This window comes from Urocitellus parryii, chromosome 2 (assembly GCF_045843805.1).
Source record: "Urocitellus parryii isolate mUroPar1 chromosome 2, mUroPar1.hap1, whole genome shotgun sequence".
In the NCBI taxonomy this organism is placed as follows: Eukaryota; Metazoa; Chordata; class Mammalia; order Rodentia; family Sciuridae; genus Urocitellus; species Urocitellus parryii.
Window position 1 is genome coordinate 83,518,701 of NC_135532.1, and position 21,566 is coordinate 83,540,266.

Sequence of the window (21,566 nt, forward strand, 5' to 3'; positions counted from 1 at the left end):
AGCGGAGGGAAGCCTAACCAATCACAGTTAGCCCAGTCACCCCAGTTACAGAAACAGAGCCCCGTTACCCTAGTTACAGAAACAATACCCCATGAGTAGTTCCGTGTTCTTAAAGGCTTCTATAGCAAAAGGAAAAGAACATCTCGCTCCAGTCATGACTCTTCTACTTGGCATGGTTGTTTTACAGGATGAAGCCATAAAACAAAATGGAGTCACATTTGCTCTTACTATCACAACATCTCACCAAACCTGTGGAAAAGACAGGGCCGCTGAGAGAACAGCTTCTTCTCCATTGGAAAATAGCAATCTTTCCAAAGAAGCCTCTTCCACTGCCAGGAACATCCCTTGATGGACCCAAGACTATTTGTCCTTGTCCATGAAGCAAGACCAAAAAACTCGTATGGAGTGCTCTCTATATACCTGGCATAATCACCTTTGTTCATCTCTCTGGATGCACATAGCTTAATGGCATAATATATATTTTATATTCCTAGTTTCCTTCGAATGAGCTATTATGCAATGGGTATTCATTAGCTTACTTAAATCTTTTCTATTTTAAATTATTTTTTAGTTGTCAATGGACCTTTTTATTTTATTTATTTATATGCAGTGCTGAGAATCGAACCCAGTGCCTCATACATTAGGCAAGTGCTCTGCCACTGAGCCATAACCCCAAGCTATTTTTAGCCTGTGTATCTTCTTGAGTCATATCTATTTTGTGATAGTGGCATAACCAGCCCTCTTTTGCTTGCTCTACTTGGATATTAACATGTCACAGGGAGCACCTCTATTCCTTGCTCTTAGCTCTCCGTTCTTTACTCCTTCATTTTTTTCATTTGCTCAATAAGCAGTACTTCAGACAAACCATGTGGTACACTCTTTTTCCAAGCACAGGAAATAGAAAACTACATCTATCTGTACTGGAGAAATTCACAATATAATGGTGGAGGAAGACTGGGAAAAAGATATTTTACAGTGGAAACTAAGGGAAAAACCTGATCAATGAGTTTGGAAACATGAGAGAAATGTCAACCAACAAAGATGGCATGGGTCAAGGTCTTACTGTCACTTCTAATTTATAGAGTTTTATAGATTTTGTAGAATTTGATACCTTTCCTTTTTACCCTCACTTTTTAAATTAAACAATCCTTTTCATCTGATCCTTTATGGAAACCTCCTTAAATCCCAACTTTTAAATTTTAAGATGTGTTTTGTCTTCTTTGATGTTTGCATCTTTGGATATTTGCATCTTTGGATTGTGGACACAACATTATGCAAAGTTAGAATATGCCCTGACCTATTTTGCTGTTAGATGTCAATCAAATACACAATTGGATTTATAATTTAGTAACATACACTCTAGAAGAGATCCTTTTTTCTTTTGAAACACACTTTAGTTGTAAATACTCTGAATCCCCAATTCTGGAAGAGGTCTGTTCTCCTCATCAACTGATTATGTGTAAGTGTGTGTGTGTGTGTGTGTGTGTGTGATTTTCTGAAATTGAAATAGCTTTGTTTCTTCCAGAAATACTAAACGTCCTGACCAGAATGTCTAATGTGAGGATGCATTGCATGACAGCTAACTGTACCAGAAAGGATACAAGCATTTCCATGTACAAGGTTCTGGTGGATATAAGTGGCATCGGTGACAGGGCCAGTGAGAAAAATCCCAGGTTTACCTATGGCCACAGAGTCTAGTGTCAGCAGCAGCTGATTGGCTTCAACTTTGGAAAATGAATAAGCTCTCAGAAGTTTGCAATTCTAGTTCATGGCTGCCCTGCCAGGAGGAAAGTTTTAAAAGTTTTTGCTTTTGCTAGAGTGCTTTTACAATTACCTTGAGATCTCTGCTCAGAAGGCCGAGAGCTGAAGGGGCTTTTCCTGCTATTGCACGTAGATGTGTTGCCAGCTCTCTTTTGGAAACTGATAAATGACACATTAGAAATCTGCTCTCACATATTGACAGGAAACTGTCTTCATATTTCATATTTCAGTTAAAAAGTTGTTATAGTTTAGATGTGAGGTGTTCCCCAAAGGCTCATGCGTGGTGAGACAATGAAAGAAGGTTTAGAGGTGAAATGATTGTGGTATGAGCGTCTTAATCTAATCATTGCATTAATCCCCTGATAGAGGTCAACTGAGAGGTGACTATAGGCTGGAAGAGGTGGGTCATTAGGGGTGTGCCTTTGGTGTCTATATTTAGTTTATGGTGTGAGAAGCCTCTCTCTGCTTCCTGGGACCATCCATGTTTCCAGATGCTTTACTCCAACACGGTTTTCTGCCAGATTGTCATGCTTTTCCTAGGAGCCCAGAGGGATGGAGTTGGCCATCTGTGGACTGAAACTTCTGAAACGGTGAACCCCCAAATAAATGTTTCTTCCTCTCATTGTTCTTGTCAGGTCACAGCTGCAAAAAAAAAATAACAAAAACAAAAAACATGACTAAAACAAAGTATTCACAGCCTGAAGAAATATAAAACAATAGAAATATAAAATTAACAGAATCACAGTCTGCTTAGGATGCTGCAGAAAAATGCCTTAAACTGGGGGGCATATAAACAACGGAAGTTGATTTCTCACAGTTTTGGAGCCTGGGGACTCCAGGATCAAGGCACCAGAAGATTGCTTTCTGCTTCATAGGTGGTGCCATCTTGCTGTGTCCTCACTTGGTGGAAAAGAAGAACTCTATTCTTTTTGGTTCCTTATAAGGGCACTAATCTCAGTTATAATGGCCCAACCCTCATGATCTAATCACCTTCCAAAGGTCCAGTCTTCTCATACTTCTCCATTGGGGTGAGGATTTTAATATATGAATTCGGGGGACATGTGCACATTCAGTACAAATATATAGTGGTTGTATATAAAATATAGTAATTTATACCTTTTTAATTTTTTTGGTACTGTGGATCAATTTCAGGTCCTTGCACCTGCTTGGCCACTAGCTACATCTTGAGTTCTTGATTTATACCACTTAACTAGCAACCTTGATGCTTTTAATCCATTGAACTATCTGTCTTCAGCATCATGGCCTGTGTATTTTCTTATTTCTTCTCACAAAGCTGCCTGAATCATCTTTCACTTCCTCCAGTGTCCTTCTCTACTATCACCTTTTAAGAGAAGGCTCTGATTAACTGATATAAAATAGTTCACAGAGATGCACAGATACATACACACATACATATGCAAAATATGCAATATTTTTATATTTATATTTTCCATTCTACTTACTACCTATACTAGTCTGTTTTGCATTACTGTTACAAAATACCAGAGGCTGTGTAACTCTATAAAGAAAAAGATTCATTTAGCTCACAGTTCAGAAAATACAGGGCTGGCATCTACTGATAGCCTTCTTTTTCTTCTTTATTTTTTTGCCCCTGTGGTACTGGGGATGAAACCCAGGGCCTCATGCATGGTGTCTGCTAGCCCTGAGCTATAGTTCCAATCCTGGTGATGGTCTCCTTTCTGGCAAAATCCAAAGACACATTCACACAGAGATAGATGCATAGGCAAACTCCCTGTCTCTTGCCATGTGATCCTAAATACTTCCCAAAGATCTCACCTTTAAACAACAGTCAATTCCATTTCTCTTCCCTTAATACCTCACAATGGAAATTAAACTTCAACATATGAGCCCTTTGGGGTATACTCAGTCCATGTTGACATATTATATGTTACTTGTTTGTCCATTGTTTCTCCACTCCCACTAGAATGTGAGCACAATACAGGTAAACTTTTTACTTTATTCTTTTCTATCTCTTGTTCCTAGAACACTAGATAAATGCTCAAACAGTAATTACTAAATGAATTATGCACTTCAGAATGGAGGACTTGGCTCTCAGTACTCATCAATGTAGACAGTAAAAGTACTCTACAGCCATTATTTTCTCCATGAATTCAGAGGGTATTCATAAATAAGAGGATGAGCAGGTATCTGGGGGCACGCTTTTGTTTTCTAGCATGGTGATTGTTAAAACACCTACAATAGAGACCCCCCCCCCAAAAAAAAAAGTACTCAGAAAATGGACACACCGAGACTGCTCTGTGTCTTAGACCTGGTGTGGCTGAGGGTCAGAGCCAGATTTCCAATGTGATGTCCTCTCATCCAACATGTATGTAGGAGGAAATTGTACCTTGATGGATCCAGGAGCTGTGGTCAGAAAGCAATACCATCATAGAGAGTGAGAGAAGAGGAATTTGGTGGAGCAAAATTTCAACGCCTGTAAATGCTGTGATTTGGATTCATGGGTTAAGATTTGATTTGATTTTGGATCACCCTCAGATTTGACCTCATGATCTGAAACAAGCGTGGATATTCCCCTGGTCTGGGCTGCCACCGCCTCTACCATTACTGCCATTTCCTTGCCCAGACCTGTAGCTCTGGATTTCCCTGAATCTCAGAAGCTACGGGAGCTGAGCAGAATGGCCATGGCTCTCACTGGGCTCCCACCTCACCCCCGCCAAAAAGTGAGGAGCCAATTCTCAGGAGGGGACCATCAGGCTGGGGAGCAGAGAAGCTGAGGCTAAACTGTAAAAGTGTTAGGTCTGCTATATGCCACTTGCAAACACACCTGCCTACCTGGCTTTTCTTCCTCCCTCCCGCCCTCCCTTTCTTCCTTCCTACCTTCTTTCTTTCTCCCCTCCTTCCACCCACCCCCCCCCCCCGCCACCGTTTGTCTCTTTGTTTCTTTCTTTTATGTTGGTACCAGGAATTGAACCCAGGAGCACTTAATCACTGAGCCACATCCCCAGCCCCCCCCCCTTTTTAAGTTGGAGTTGGACACAATATCTTTATTTAATTATTTACTTAATGCCGTGCTGAGAATTGAACCCAGTGCCTCAAACATGCTCGGCAAGCACTCTACCACGGAGCCACAACCCCAGCACCCCCACAAGTCCTTTTTATTTTTTATTTTGAGATGGGGTCTGGCTAAGTTGCTTAGGGCCTTGCTAAATTGCTGAGGCTAGTTTTGAACTTGAGATCCTCCTGCTTCAGCTTCCCACGTCTCTGTGATTACAGGCGAGCACCACTGCCACCAGCAACAAACACATTTCTTGATGTGGACACAGCCTTGGAGCCAGACTGGTGTCCCAAGGAATGGGAAGAAATGGATTAAAATGAGAAGAGCCCAAGCAGAGTTGCCAGACGTCAGTGGGACTTCAGTGGGACCTGAGACGCAATGACAGTGGGCAGGCCTTCCTCACTGCCCAGTTGAGGAATTTGCTCACCGGCTGTGTGCCCCTAAACGGCTCCTTGAAACAGAGAGCCTCTCCATCGGTTTCTCAGCCACAAAAAGTATTAGGTGGACTTGGCTTTCTGCCTTTTGGAGATCTTCATCCTCCATGAGGTATCCACCTTCAGAGAAGCCAGGAGACCCCCTGTGCAAGTATCACCCCCACCCTTACAGCTTGTCTCAGTCCCTGCCACACAGGTCAGAATTTGCAGTAAATACACAAAGAACACAGGACCTCACCCTGAATTCTCAATACGTTGAATTTACTGTAATTTCCTAAATCTCCCTGTTTGGGGGTTGAAACCTTCCACCAAGAAAACCCTCCCATACCCGTACTCCCTGGTTTGGCTGAGCTTGGGACTACTGAGTGATGGTAATGGTGGCCGTCACCATGGTTTGAGTGGTAATGCAATGGAGAACACATATTGATTGTTGTCATAAGCCATCCACTATCCCAAGTTCTTCACGTGTTTGAGAAATAAGTTTACAGTGTCTTTTAAGTTCTTTGATAAAACATTTTTGTTTAAATGCTAATTTTTAAAATTTAGATAGTCTCCCTCATTCATAGTTTTGGTTTCTAGGCTTCAGTTCCTGTGGTTAACTTTTTTTTCTGAAAAATTTAATGGGAAATTCCAGTAATAAACAATTCATAATATTTTAATAACTTTATAACATGTTTTTATAATTGCTCTATTTTATTATTGATTATTGGGCCTAATTTATAAAATTAACTTTTATCATAGGTGTGTACGTGTATGAAAAACACAGTGTATACAAGGTTTAGTTTCAGGCACGCACTGAAACTAAAGGAGGTCTTGGAACCTATCCTCTGCAGATAAAGGGGAACATTGTAGTGCTGGAAAAGTTGAACATGTGCAATTTTATGTTTCTTGGCAGAATTCAGGTAACTCTAGAACACAGATTTTTACCACGTGATCTCAGGCATCAATGAAGGAGCCCTGGGAGTTTTATGACCCACCTAGAGTTGTAAGCAAACTTTTTAAGGATGCATATAGCTATTTTTTTTTAAGAAATCCCATACTGTTCCTAAGATTTTAATGGGGCCATAGAGATAAAAAAGAAAAAGTCCATAAAATTTCTCTAAAGAATTTGAACTATATTGAAAATACTTTAATAAGTTTGGGGTATTGCAATATAGAAAAAGCTTGAGAACGTCACACTGTAAGATCTCATTTCAAAAGAGACTAAAGAAAGGCTGGGGTTGTGGCTCAGTGGTAGAGCATTTGCCCAGGATGTGAGAGGTACTGGGTTCAATCCTCAGCACCACATAAAAATAAATAAGGTTTTAAAAAATAAATCTAGGAGAGAGAGAAAGAGAGAGAGAGAAGAAAAAACTTCCACTTGGGATCTAACTCAATATATGAATTATACTGTCATAAACTGGTTCTTTCTTGGATAACATAAACTAAAGGAAGGTTTTCTCGGAGGGTACAAAAGGAATGAAAGGCAACATTTCAGTCATTTATAGTACAGGACCTTCTACTACCTGAAGAGAAATTCATGTGTAAAAGTAGCATTGGTGCATCATGAGCTTGTACACATGAAGAAGAACAAAATTCAAGAAGAACAAAATTCAAAGTCACATGAAGAAGGAAAGCATTTTAAAAGTTGTTTCAGTCTTATGTTCCAATTCTTCTATTCTTGTCCTCTTTAAATTGATCTTCTGCTCTTTTCTAGGCAGATGAAGTTCATTTGTTGTCTTAAAATCTCCCTCCCCCACCTTCATATTCTCAAATGATCTTTCTCTATCAATAACAGAACCTCTATCCAAAGGTACTAGATCTTTGATGCCTCATTCAAATTAGGATGGGTTAAGGTTTGTTTGCTTAGGAACAGCAAGAGACCATTCTGTAGATGTCCAAGTTTCAGTTTACGGAATTTAAAAGTATGGCTAATACAGGTGGAAGCAAAGTGAACCAGGAGAGGAGTAGAAGCACAGACCACTAGGAAGACCCCCTGCAGAATTAGCCTGTGGCTGCCAGGGCTCTTTAAATAGGACTGTGGTAGCAGTAGGAGATAGAGGAGTCTTTGTCTTTTGAAGGAAGAGTCTGGCAGCCTGTGGAGAGGGGTTGGGGAGGTTCTGAGTATAACACTGAAGGGGATTTTGAAATAGTGCAAAAGAGAGAAAACTCCATCTCCGCCTTCTGCCTAACCCTACACAAAGGGGTCGCCATGTTCCAAGAAGACAACTTCATGAGAAGACAGAATTTCAGCATTCATGTGAGAAGCTCATTCTGATGTATACCAGAATTCCAAGGCTCTACTCTAGGATGGTTCAGAGAAGTGCAGTGTATGTAATTCCCTGCTGCGCATCAGCTACCAATCATCCATCACTCACTGTGAGCTGGTAGGCTGGCAACATGTATAACAGCTCCAGTCTGCACAGCCACCCAGCAGAGTCTTGCTTGTTATCTCTGGCTAACATATAAGAAAACCATGTCTCAGGAAATTAAATGAGGTTGCCAAGTTCACAGAGCTGGCTTAAGCCAGTTTGTCCACCTTCAAATACATGTTTTCCATGACCTCGCCACATGTTGGGAGTGATAAGATACCTTCAGCAAAAATTTTTCTTGGAGGAAAAGTTTACTCTTACTGAAATATTTTCTAATACACTTGAAATTTCCCGATAAAGCCTAAAAAGAATGTAGTAATCATTTCTTTAAAAAATGAGGCATATTTGATAAGTTTCAAAAAATATACACACCCATGTAATTATCATGTTTACGCAGAACATTTTTCTCACTCTAGAAGTTTCTCTAATATCCATTCCCAGTCTCTTTCACTCCCACCCATAGGCAGTGGCTATTTTGACATCTATCTCCAAACATTATTGTTGGTTATTGTTGGATAGTAGAAAAGTGGAATCTGCAATGTGTTGTCCTTTATGTCTGGTTTCTAACACTGGGCATAATGTTTTGGAGATTCCTCTTTGTTATGTGTGGATTAGGCATTTGCTCTATTTTATTTTTGCTTAATAATCATCTTTAAATGAATGATCAGTGCATTTTAGCAGGCTTTGCCATATTTTTATTCATATCTTCTCAAATGAGAAAATATTCATAGTTAAAAATCTACATTTCTCCTATTCAATGTGATCTTATGCCTTTTATATAAAAAGAACCATAGAATTAAGCTATAAAAGATCTTCTTCCTTCCAGTTGTACATTTTAATTTACTGGCAATGTCCTAGGCCAGAATTGCTGGCACTAATTGATGGGCTCAGCCCTCCATTGTTGATAATTAAGGCCATCTGCTTCAAATTGTCATCTTAGAGGTGACAAGGTAAAGCTTCTATAAGATTAGATGATGTTAACAGATTGTGGGAGTGGGGAAGTGTTTTTGTGGGTGAATTGCAAATGAAGGCAGCTACACAGTGAGGAACATTTTACCCTAAAACATTTTATCCTAAAAAAAAAAGTAGAAGAAGGAGGAGGAGGAGGAGGAGAAGGAGGAAACAGTAATTTCTGGAAATAAATACATATGAGTTATTTAAAATAATACCACCACACACAAAGACTGACCAACAAACAAGTGTGGAGTATGAGTAAAATCTAAGAACACTGCGGGTATGAAAGCTCCAGAATATCATTAGGGATGATAAGAAAAGGCATAAATCATTGTGGTTTTTTTAAATCACTTTATGAATATAGGTAGTAATAAGAATTTTTCCCCTTTCTGTGCTACACCGATCTCTCTCTCTCTCTCTCTCACACACACACACACACACACACACACACACACACACAAGACAAATATGCTCAGAGGAAATTATAATTTGGAGGAAATTCAGTGAGTTTGTTGGAGATGGCAAGAACAAAGGGTAGGTACTAAGAGAGCAAGTAATGAGGACTATGAATAGCTGACAAGTTTCCTTTGCAAGCCCCTTTACAAACTCTGGCTGAGATGAGCATTCTTGTATAAATTAGAATAGTTTCTTTCTCCTGAAAATTGTATAAAAGAAACTAAAGATTAAAATAATTTAAAAAACTTAAACAACCATTTCAGCAAAATTAATGGCAGATCTTCTTGCTGGATTCCAAAGCATATATATTAGGGCTGCCAAAAACAGCTGGCACTAGACAAAAGCAACCCAGGGAAGGACAAAGAAAGGAGTCAGAGGGGTGAATGGGCCCTGCAACCACAGAGCCCAGGGAGCTCCAGCAAAAAGCACTTCTTGAAATACAAAGTTAACTCCCTTCTTGGCAACAGAGTTTGCAGAGACTGGCTGCAGAAGTCTTTCCTGGAACCAGTTTGATTTAAAGAAGCAGGATAAGCGAGAGTCTCAGAGAAGCCCTCAGATGAGCCACATTTTCGGGACAGGGAGCCTGTCTCTGTGGCAACAGAGAAAGGCTGGACTGTGAACTCTGGACCATTTCCTCTGTCCTTCCCCTACATGCCTCCATAGGAACCTCCTGAGAATGCCTGGTTCTTCCAGGGCCAAGTCTAGGGAAATCCAATGTATTGGATGAGTGAGGCTGAAAAGAGGAAAAAGGGAAAGCCTGACCCAGTGAAAAGAAACAATTTAACCCATAGGAAGGAGCATCAAAACCTGCCAACAAATGAAAAAAGTACATTTAGTACTATTAAAATACTGCATGCAGCAAATAAAAAATGTGGACAAATATTACCATGAATTCATAAAACTTGGGGAAGAAATTGCCACATCTTTGGAAAAGTCACACACTAAGATCACAAAGATGGATCTTATTTCCTGCAGACAGTGAACAGTATGTAGGTAAAGAAGACCAAAGACAATCTTGGTGACTAGAACGTTGATTGCTAGACTAAAAAGAACAATTTTTTTTAAAAAAGAAAATTGATTGCTGGGTAATATTATGAATGAAAAAGAGAGATTTAATATATACCTTTTAAAGAAATAGAGAAAATAGGGTATTTCCCAAAATGATAATTATAAAGTTATTTTCTAGAACAGAAACATGAATATTTTGAATTTTATTTTATAAGAACATTACAGAAAGTACAAAATAAAACAAATGACTTCGTGAAAGTATTTTCAAAATTATAAAAAAACAGTAAGTAAATCAAAATTTACAAACAACTTAAGAAGTAAAATGTTTTGACAGATCAATAAGTGTAAATGGATTAACTTATTTTTCAGAGATTTAGATTAGATGAAAAGGCAAATCTCAATTTCATTCTATATACAACAGAGCTGCCTAAAAAATGTGATTCAGGAAAGCTAAAAAATAAAAGAATTGACATAGACATCCCAGGCAAATTGCAAACAAAAAGAAATCATGAACTTAATAGCCAATATGATGAATTTCAGGTGAAAAGTGTTACACAAAAACAAAAAAGAAAATTTGGAATACTAAAGGGTGCAATTCACAGTTTAGATGCAACAGCTATGAATACTGAAGCAACAATAGTATTGAGTAGAAATTACTGGCATCATAAGAAGAATGGAAGAAATATACTAGGGGCAGCAGACTATAATTCACTTCTTTAAGTTCATGATTTGTCATGTAGGGAAAAAATTATATAGCAGATAAATTCTGTGACTTGAAGATAATTTTTCTTCAAATGTTCATGAAATATTAGTACAAATGAGCACTTCCTAAATCACAAAGAAAACCTCAATAAATTCTAAAAGAGAAAAAAAAAGATGTTTTCTATCACAAATCAAGAAAATGGTAATAAACAGCAAAAGCAGAAACTAAAAAAAAAATGGGCTTACAACTAGAATTACTTTTTCAGTGCTAAGGATAGAACCCAGGGCCTCACATATACTAGGTAAGAGCTCTACTACCCAACTCTACTCCCTGCCCTGGAAATGTTTTAAATTCTCTTAAATAGCTCAAAGAAAAAAATAGAAGCTACAACTGCAGAATTTTGGGAAAACAACATGCCACATCTTAAGAATCTATGGGATTAAACTAAAGCAGAACCTAGAATAAAATTTATAACTTTTAACACTAACATAAGTTTCAACAAGAGAAAGAATGAAAATACTCAAAATATTTTTTAAAAATAAAGAGAAGGCAAACAAGATCATTCCTAAGTGTTAAAAATAGAAACGAATAAGGGTTAAAGCAGAAAATGGTAAAACTGAATCTAAATAAATTTAGATGTTGATTATTCTAAAGAAACCCATAAAATGGAGAAACCACTAACAAACCTTACAATGAAGAAGAAAAAGGAGGAAGAAGCAAGTATATAAGGTAAGAGAAAAAAACGGGAGAAATAAATAAACAAGCCAGATAATACAAAGCTGGAATCTGAAAATATTGCAGCAAAGAGAAAAATTACATACAAATTTCATTTATAAAAGTTGACTTGAAATATTTTAAATAAGAATCTAATAGGAAGTTCAAATCATATTAAAAGAGTAATATAACACGATTGGGATTTATTTCAGAATTGTAAAGTTGGTTCAATAATGGAAACATTTTTATATAATGTTAGTTAATCATATTATCTTAATAGACTGAAAATAATTTCAAAATAATCAGCATTTTATTATTTAAAAATAATGAAACATAAATAAATACAAATTTTCTTAACATGATATAATATATTTCTATCATAGCTTAAATAATAGCTTTAGGTTTCCTGGAGAAACACTATCCAACATCAGGATAATGCAAGGATGACTATACCCACTGTTGTTTACTGAGAATCTTACCCAATGTGTTCAGACCAAAGAAAGAAATCAGAGATATAAAATTGTAAAGATGATGTGTTAGACTGTTACGTGCTACTATAACAAAAATACCATAGAGTGGATAGTTTATAAGCAATAGAAATTTATTTCTCATAGTTCTGAAAACTGGAAAGTTCACAACTGAGGAACTAGCATCTGCTCAGGGCCTTCCTGAGTTGGTGACATGTTGAAAGATAAGAAGTGGAGAGACAGAGCAAGAGGAGTCTAATTTTATACTTTTAAAAGGAGCCCTCTTCTGTAATAGCAAACCTACTCCCATGGTGATAGCATTAGTACATTCAAAATGGCAGTGACTACAAGATCCAAACACTTCCAATTTGGCCAAATTGGGGGTCAAATTCAAACACATGAACTTTGGGGTACACATTCAAGCCATAATAGATGGTAACACTATCAGTATTTGAAGATGATATATGCCTAGAGGGTCAGTTATTAGGCTATTAGAAGCAATAAAGGGACTTGAGAAAATAACAGTATATTAAATTAATATACCAAGGAGAGATTTTTGTGATGCGGGCATGAAAATAACAATTTCTTCCTCAGGCAATGACAAAGGCTGAACAAAATTATTTAAAAGCAATCATGTGTAAGCAGTGAAAAATAATGAAAGGCAGGTACAACTTTGAGAATCATTTACAGTAACTGAAATGAAAGATCACTATGGGGATCAGTAGCAGAATATAAACAACAGAAGCATTAATCAGTGAACTTAAAGATTAACCAATAGAAATTATTTTATTGAAAAATAGGGATTAAAAGATCAAAACTATGAATAATGTCAAAAGATTATGCAACAATACCAAACACTCCAACATATGTGCAACTGGAATTATAGAAAGAGGTGAGTTGGGGATTGGGGCAGGGGGAAGAATGAATGAAGAAAGATAATAATAATTTTGAATGACCCTACTGCTACCAAAAGCAATATAAATATTCAATGCAATCCCCATCAAAACACAATGACGTTCTTCACAGAACTAGGAAAATAGTCCTAAAATTTATTTGGAAGACAAAAGACCCAGAGCAAAAAGCAATTAAAAATTGATTCAAAAAAGTCAACAAAACCCAAATTAAACAAACCTAAAGAACACACTTGGACACATCATAGTCAAACTATGAATAGTCAAATATAAAGAGAAAATGTCCAAAGCAGAAAAATAAAAATGATACATACACAGAATAAAGAAATGAAATAAGGACTGACCTCCCATCTGAGCCAGTGGATGCCAGCAAATGCTGGAGTTTATGTCCAAAGAATTCAAAGTAAAAGTATGTCAAGCAAGAGTTCTATTTATCTAGAAGAATATACTTCAAAAATAAAGTTAGACTAAAGATATTTTTCAGATAAAAGAAAACTGAAAATTTGATGCTAAGAGGCTCACTCTATAAAAATTCTAAAGGAGGTCATTCGGGTTAAAGGCAGATAACACTAGGAGGTAATTCAGATACACAGGAAGAAATAAAGAGAACAAAAAATGTGCCAAGTACACAAGATTTCATACACACGCGTGCGTGCGTGCACACACACATATACACACACCTAATATCCTTTTTGTTCTCTTGATTTCATTTAGAGACATATGACTGCTTAAAGCCTAAACTGGAACACAGTATTGTTGGGTTTATAAAATGTATAGAAGTAATATGCGTGACAACAAGAGCAGAAGAGGTTAGGAATAAATAGAACTGTATTGTTGCAAGGTTCCTACATTTTACAAGAAGTAGTTCTAACTTAAATAGAGTCTAGTAGGTTAAAGATACACATGTAATCCTAGAACAACCACTAAAAAGCTAATGAAAAGAAATCAGTTAAGGAGCCAATAAATTATTTAAGTAGTATACTAAAAATTATTTGTTTTTTAAATATTTATATTTTAGTTATAGGTGGATACAATATCTTTATTTTATTTTTATATGGTGCTGAGGATTGAACCCAGTGCCTCACGTATACTACGCAAGTGTTTTACCTCTAAGCCACAACCCCAGCCCCTAAAAAAAATTTTGTTTAACACATTAAAGAAAGGAGGAAAGAAATAGAATGATTTAAAAAAAAGAAATGTGACAAATAATAAATAAAGAGTAAAATGGCTGACTTAAAAGCAATCATATAATTACTAAATGTAAAAAGACTAAACAACCCAATCAAAAGATACAGACTGGAAGAGAGAACACAAAAACAAGACCCACCTATGTGCTCTCAACCCAGAGATGCAAACGAGTTGAAAGTAAAGGAATGAAAGATGTGCCAGGTGAACAGCAAGCATAGGAAAGCCAGAGTAGCTATATTATCATAGACACGGATTTTAAAGAAGAAGTAATATTAGAGATAAACAGGGGGATTTCATAGTGATACAAACCCAAAGGACAAGTGTCCTAGTCCATTTTGTGTTTCAAAATACCTGATTCTGGGTAGTTTATGAAAAAAGAACTTTATTAAGCACACAGCTCTGGTGGCTGGGATGTCCAAACAGCATGGAGCCTAAATCCTAGCAAAAGCCCCCTTGGTTTATACCACAACATGGTGGAGGAGTGGAAAGGGAAGGGTCACATGCAGAAGGGACCAAACATGTAGAATGTCCCTGTTTCCAAACAACTTGCTCTCAATGTACCATGAAAGCTAGAAATCCCTTGAGACAGCATTAATCCATTCATGGAGGCAGAATCCTTATGGCCTAACCAATTCCCACCATATCTGAATTATTGCAAGAAGTAAGAAAGACAACACTGAAAATCAATGAAATAGGAAATGGGCATACTAGAAAGAAAAATCAATGAAACCAAAAGTTTGCTCTTTGAAAATATCCATAAAAATGGTAAACCTCTAACTGGTTAATTAAATGCATGAATTACCAACTGAAAATGAAGGAGGATTATCTCGACAGTACCTACAATATATTAAGGAATTAGTTTGAACCACATTAAGCTTCCCAAATTCAATGACTTAGATGAAATAGATTTCTTGACAGTCGAGAAAATAGACAAAAGAAAGCAGAAAACTTGAACTTCCCTAAAACAAGATTAAGATTGTTTTTTCTTTATGAGGCAATTAATTTTACTAATATGTTTCCTAACAGTGATAACTATTGTAGTCCTAATGATTCATCTTTTAATATTGCCAATATTGCTAATACTATAATCAATAATTTTGAATTCCAAAGCATATGAAAGATTAGTCAACTTTATACATGACAATATTCATAAAATTTCAACAAAACATATGGAAACATAATCTTCCAATAATTTTCAATGACCCTACTACTACCAAAAGCAATATAACTATTCAATGCAATACCCCTTAAAACACCAATGACATTCTTCATAGAACTAGAAAAATAGTCCTAAAATTTATTTGGAAGAACAAAACACCCAGAATAACCAAAGCAATTCTAAACCAAAAAAGCAATGCTGGAGGCATCACAATACTTGACTTCAAATTATTTACAGAGCTATAGTAACAAAAACTGCATGGTACTGGCATAAAAACAGAAATATAGACCACTGGTACAGAATAGAAGACACAGAGACAAACCCACAGAGATACAGTCATCTGATCCTTGATAAAGCTGACAAAAACATACAGTGAAGAAAAGACAGCTTTCTTAACAAATGGTGGTGGGACAACTGGTTATTCATATGTAGAAGAATGAAACTAGACCCTGCACAAAAATCAACTCAAAATGAATCAAAGACCTAGGAATTAGATCAGAAACTATGCAAACCTTAGAAAAAACTTTAAGGTCAACACTCCAGCATATAGGCACAGGCAATGACTTTCTTAATAGGATCCTAAAGATTAGGAAATAATGTCAAAAGTTAACACATGTAATGGCATCAAATTAAAAGATTCTGCATAGTAGAGGAAACAATTAGAAATGTGAAGAGAAAATCTACAGAATGGGAGAAAATCTTTGCTAACTATTATGGTGGCAGAGGATTAATATCTAGAATATATAAAAAACTCAAAAAAGTTAACACCAAAAAAACAATTAAGTAAACAGTGCTCAAAAGAAGAAATACAAATGGCCAACAAATACATGAAAAAAATATTAAACATCATTAGCAATTAGGGATATGCAAATCAAAAGTACACTGAGATTTCATCTCACACGAGTCAGAATGGCAGCCGTCAAAAATACAAATTATAATAAATTCTAGAGAGATTGTAGAGAAAAAGGAACACTTTTACCCTGTTGATGGGATTGTAAATTAGTACAAACGCTATGGAAATCACCATGGAGGTTCCTCAAGAGACTAAGAATGGAACCACCATATGAGCCAGCTATACTGCTCCTTGGTATTTATCCTAAAAGAATTAAGTCGTATTATAGCAATACATGTATATCCATGTTTACAGCAGCATGATTCACAATAGCCCAAACTATGAAGCCAACTTAGATGCTCATCAATAGTTGAGTGGATAAAGAAAATGTGGCACATATACACATTTCTTCAGCTGTGAAGAAAAATGAGATTATGTCATTTGCAGGAAAATGGATGGAACTAGATATCATTATGTTAAATAAAATAAGTCAAACTCAGAAGGTCAAGGGTCACATATTCTCGCTCATATGTGAAAACTAGAGAGGAAAAGGAAAAGAAAGATGTGTGTCTGTGGGGGAATCTAATAAAAAGTGAAGGGAGACTAGTAGAGTAAAGGAACAGGACCAAGGGAGGGAGGATAGAGGAAAAGGGGAAATACTGGGAAATGATGTTGGCCAAATTATATCAGTATAGTGTGTGCAGGTACGAACATGTAACAACAAATCCCACCACTATGTGAAACTACAACACACCAATAAAAATGTGGGAGAATTTTGAATGGCCTAAATAACAAGGGGTTCCCTAATACTTAAGAGGAGTAGACTACCACTGATAAAACCTCACCTGGTGCTTTTTTTTTATAAGGAAGCTTTTTGATAAATATCATTGTTTCTTAAGTTTAATTTTCTATTCAAGACCCTCCCACAAAGAAAACTGTAGTGCCAGACAGCTTCATGATGAATTCTATCATGAATAATGCCAATCTCTCACAAACTAGGTCAGGAAAAAGAGGAGGGAACACTGCTCCATTCATGTTATGATGCTTACGTTACCCTGATTTCATACCTGACAAAGGCAGAAGGAGAAAACTCTAGCCAACATCCTTCATGGTCATAAATGTGAAAATCTTTAAGAAAATATTAGGTAACTGACTCTAGCAATGTATCAAAAGATTGATAGATCATGATCAAATGAGGTTTGTCCAAGGAATGCACTATAAGGTCAATATGTGAGAATGAATTAGTGTGGTTCTTCTTATTAAAAAAAAAATAAAGGAGAAAAATGATGATCACTTCAGCAGATGCAAAAAACAAACAAACAAACTATTTGACAGAGTTCAATACCCATTCATGATAAAAATTCTTGGCAAACTCAGACTAGAATGAAATTTCCCGAATATGAAAAAGGACATCTGTAAAAAGTTTAGAGCTAACATCATATTGAATTGTTAAAAAAACTACGTGATTTCTATCTTAGAACAGGAACAAGACAAAGGTATCCATTCTTCCAACTTTCATTCAACATTATACTTATTATTGTCCTAGACAGTTCATTAAGGCAAGAAAAAAAGCAAAGAGTTAATTAAAAAAAGTAAAACTGTCTTTATTTGCAGTCAACATGTCATATACAAAAATATAAATATATATCTCTATATCTACCTATCTTTCTATCTCCTAAGGGAATATAGTATATAAAATTTACTAGAACTTGGATCAATATACAAAAATCATTTTATTTCTATATAGTAACATCAAAAAATTGAAATGACATTTAAAAAATAATTACATTTATAATAGTATAGAAAATATTTTATGATAAGTTTAGCAAAGTGATGGGCTGGGGTTGTGGTTTGGAGGTAGAGCGCTCACCTAGCATATGTGAGCCACTGGGTTCAATCCACAGCACCACATAAAAATAAAATAAAGATATTGTGTCCACCTACAACTAAAAAATAAATATTAAAAAATTAAGAAAATGTGCAGAAGATTTGAGAAATACAAAACAATGTTCAAAGACCATAAAGAAGACCCAAATAAATGGAGAGAGATGCTGTGTTCATGAACCGGAACTTAATACTGTTTGGCATAACATGTTTTCCTGAATCACTAGATTCAATGAAATTTTAATCAAAATCACAGAAACCATGTTCTTGCAGAAATTGACAAGTAGATTCTAAAACTGATATCGAAATGCAAATGAATTAAGATAGCTAAGCAGTATTTTAAAAGAGGAGAAAATTTAGAGGATTTAAACTACCTGATATCAACTGCTGTAAGAGGAAATCATCAAGAGAGTGTGGCATGTGTATAAAGAAAGACTCACCCATTTGTGGGACAAAGTACAGCCCAGAAGTAAACCCACATGTACTTAGTCAAGTGATCTTTAACCAAGTGCCAAAATACTTCACCGAGCGAAAATCAGTTTTTCAATAAATGGCATTGGAATAGTTACCATGTGGGGGAAAAAAATCTTCAAACTCTTATCTTTTACTATGTGCCAAAAATTAACTCAAAATAGATCACAAATCTAAATTTAAAAGTTAAAATCTTAAAACTTTAAGAAAAAAAGAGGGAGTGGGGGTGGGGGCTTTACTGAGCTACGTCCTCAGCCTTTTTTTTTTTCTCTCTCACATTTTGAGACAGGATCTCAGTAAGTTGCTTCGGGACTCACTAAGTGGCTAAGGCTGGCTTTGAATTTGTGATTGTCCTGTCCCAGCCTCCCAAGCCCTACTGCTGGAATTATAGGTGTGCACCTCTGCACCTGGCTCTCTTTTGTTTTTCAGACATACTAGAGAGGCCCCCAAAATGTGCTCATATCCTGAATTGCAATATTATTGTTTGTTTATTCCTAAATAAAAATCTCTTGTGTGAAGATTTGTCTATACATTTTTATTTGACTTTGGCAAACCACTTCAGAAAATAAAATGAGAGAAAAATTTGCAAAATATGCATCCAAATAAGGTTTTGTATCCTACACATAGAAAGAACTACTATACTTTCCAACAAGAAGACAAATAATTCAATCAAACAAAAGATTAGGTGTGGCGGTACATACCTATAATCCCAGAGACTTGGGAGGTTGTGGCAGGAGGCTCATGAGTTCAAAGCCAGCCTCAGCAACTTAGCGAGGCCCTAAGCAACTTAGTGAGAACCTGTCTCAAAATAAAATAGGACTGGGGACATAATTCAGTGGTTAAGCCTCCCTGGGTTCAATTCCAGGGGTGATGGTGATGGACAAAAGATTTTAAATAGACACTTCACAAAATAATACATGCAAATAGCCAATAAGTTAAGATACTCAACATCACTGGTTAACAGAAATGCAAATTAAAAAACAAAGAGATAACACTCTACTTTGTAGAGTGCTGAAATATTAAATGCTAACAATACCAAGCACCAACATGGAGATAGAGTTACGGGAACACTCACGGTGGTTGGTTACACTATACTGGTATACTCATTTTGAAAACACAAACTTAACATTTAACTCAGCAACTCCCCTTCTAACTGTATAACCAAGAATAAGTACATTTATCCACACAAAGGCATTGTGGGCATTCATAGCAACATTATTCTTGGTGGCCCCAAACTGGAAACAAACCACATACTCATTAACTAGTGAGTAGATGTTAAATAAGTTGTATGTCTGGACAATGGAAAACTATTAGCAAAACGTCAGAATAAACTGCTGATATATGCAACAACGTGGATGAGACATGAAAATAACATGCACAGTGCAAGAAGTCAGATCCAAATGACAACACATTATTCCATTTATATGAAGTTCCAGAAAAGACAAAATGACAGTAAAAAAAAAAATCTGATCAGTAATTGTCTTATGTCCAGGTTAGGGTAGAGAAATTGACCATAAGAGAGCACAAAGGAACTGGAGGGGCTTACATTTACCCAACTCATTGAACTATTCTCTTAAAATCTCAGTTTTATATTAAATGAAAATTGTACCACAAAAGATGCAAAAAGTAAAATCATACGGAAAAATCAGTATCCTAGCTGGGGACAGTGGTACACACCTGTAGTCTAAGCAGCTCGGGAGACTGAGGCAGAAGGATCGAGAGTTCAAAGCCAATCTCAGCAAATTAGCAAGGTCTAAGCAACTTTGTGAAGTCCTATTTCAAAATAAAAAATTTTAAAAAAGGGCTGAGAATGTGTCTCAGTGGTTATGTGTTCCTGGGCTCAATTCTTGGTACCAAAAAAAAAAATCAGAATCCTTTAAATACAAAAATAACAACCAGCAGAAGGTTCAGGGAAGAAAGGACACTATGTTGGATATCCAATTTGCCTTCTAGAGTCATTCTCACCTAACTCAAGAATGCTCTATACTCAGAAAGGTTTAATTATACTGATTTTATCAATGGACTCTCTTATCCTCCTGCCTCTGGTTGACCTTGGCCACTGGGTGACTCCAGATGAAGACCTAAGAGAGGAAGAAGAGGAAGATGCGTGTTCCTCCACCCCTGTTCTTTCTGGTGGGACCACAGTGGACTAGTATGTCACTGGACCAGGGCTATATCTCCTATAGGGATTCTGTCTCTATATCACAGCAAATTGTCCTCCTCAACCATTCATGCCTAGGTGTGGGAACAAAGGACCCAAGACTGCTGTTACTAACCCCAAAGAATTGTGCCCTAAATTTCCCTGTACCTTGTTCACGTTTTTGTAAACATCACTTTCATCTCAAGTTATCCAATTTGAGTCATTTGTTTCCTACTGGAACCTATCCTGGTATGTAGTCTGCTTGCAATGGCAGCAACAAAAAATCCATTGGAATTAATGAACAAGAAATCACAGAAGCTGTATAAAAATATGTCAAATATCAGCATAAGACTTAAACAAATGGAAAGACATTCATGTATTTGGATGGAAATCTTCAACATCAACAAGATGGCAATTCTTTCTAAGTTAATTTATAAATTAAACTCCAAGAGGTATTTTTATTGTTTTTGTTTGCTATTATTGTTGTTGTTTCATGTTTAAATTAAACAAACTAGTCTTACCCTTCATGTTGAAAAGCAAACAAACAAAAATAGCTAGGGAAACTTTGGAAAAGAAAAGCAAATATCAAAACATAAAGTTATTATTATAATTATGAACAGAAGCAAAGACATGTGATCAAACAAACAGCCCAGAAATATACCCAAATACAAGAATTTACAACAAAGAATTGCATCTAACATCAGTGGATGAAAAGGTGAACTATTTACTAAATGGTTTGAGGACAAGAGGAAACATTCAGGAAATAGACATTGTTGTTAATTGAAAAAGCAAGGTTCTGAAGACAGTGTAGATTGTGATATTGTTTTTGTAAACCAAAAGGGAGAGGGAAGTAAAAAATATATATTTGCAGTTGCTTGTGTACAAATAAGAATACTTTGAAGGTGCAGGCCAGAAACTATTGATAGTGGTTACCTGAGGCACAAAGGTGAGGGTGGTGACGGATGGGTGGTCAGAGGCGGGAGGCAGGCTCAACATCACTTACCTTCTTAGATTTGAGGTGATGTTAAATCTGTGATTGTATCCCCTGTTGACAAGTTCAAAATATAAAAACACATTAAAAGCAAATAAAAGGGGC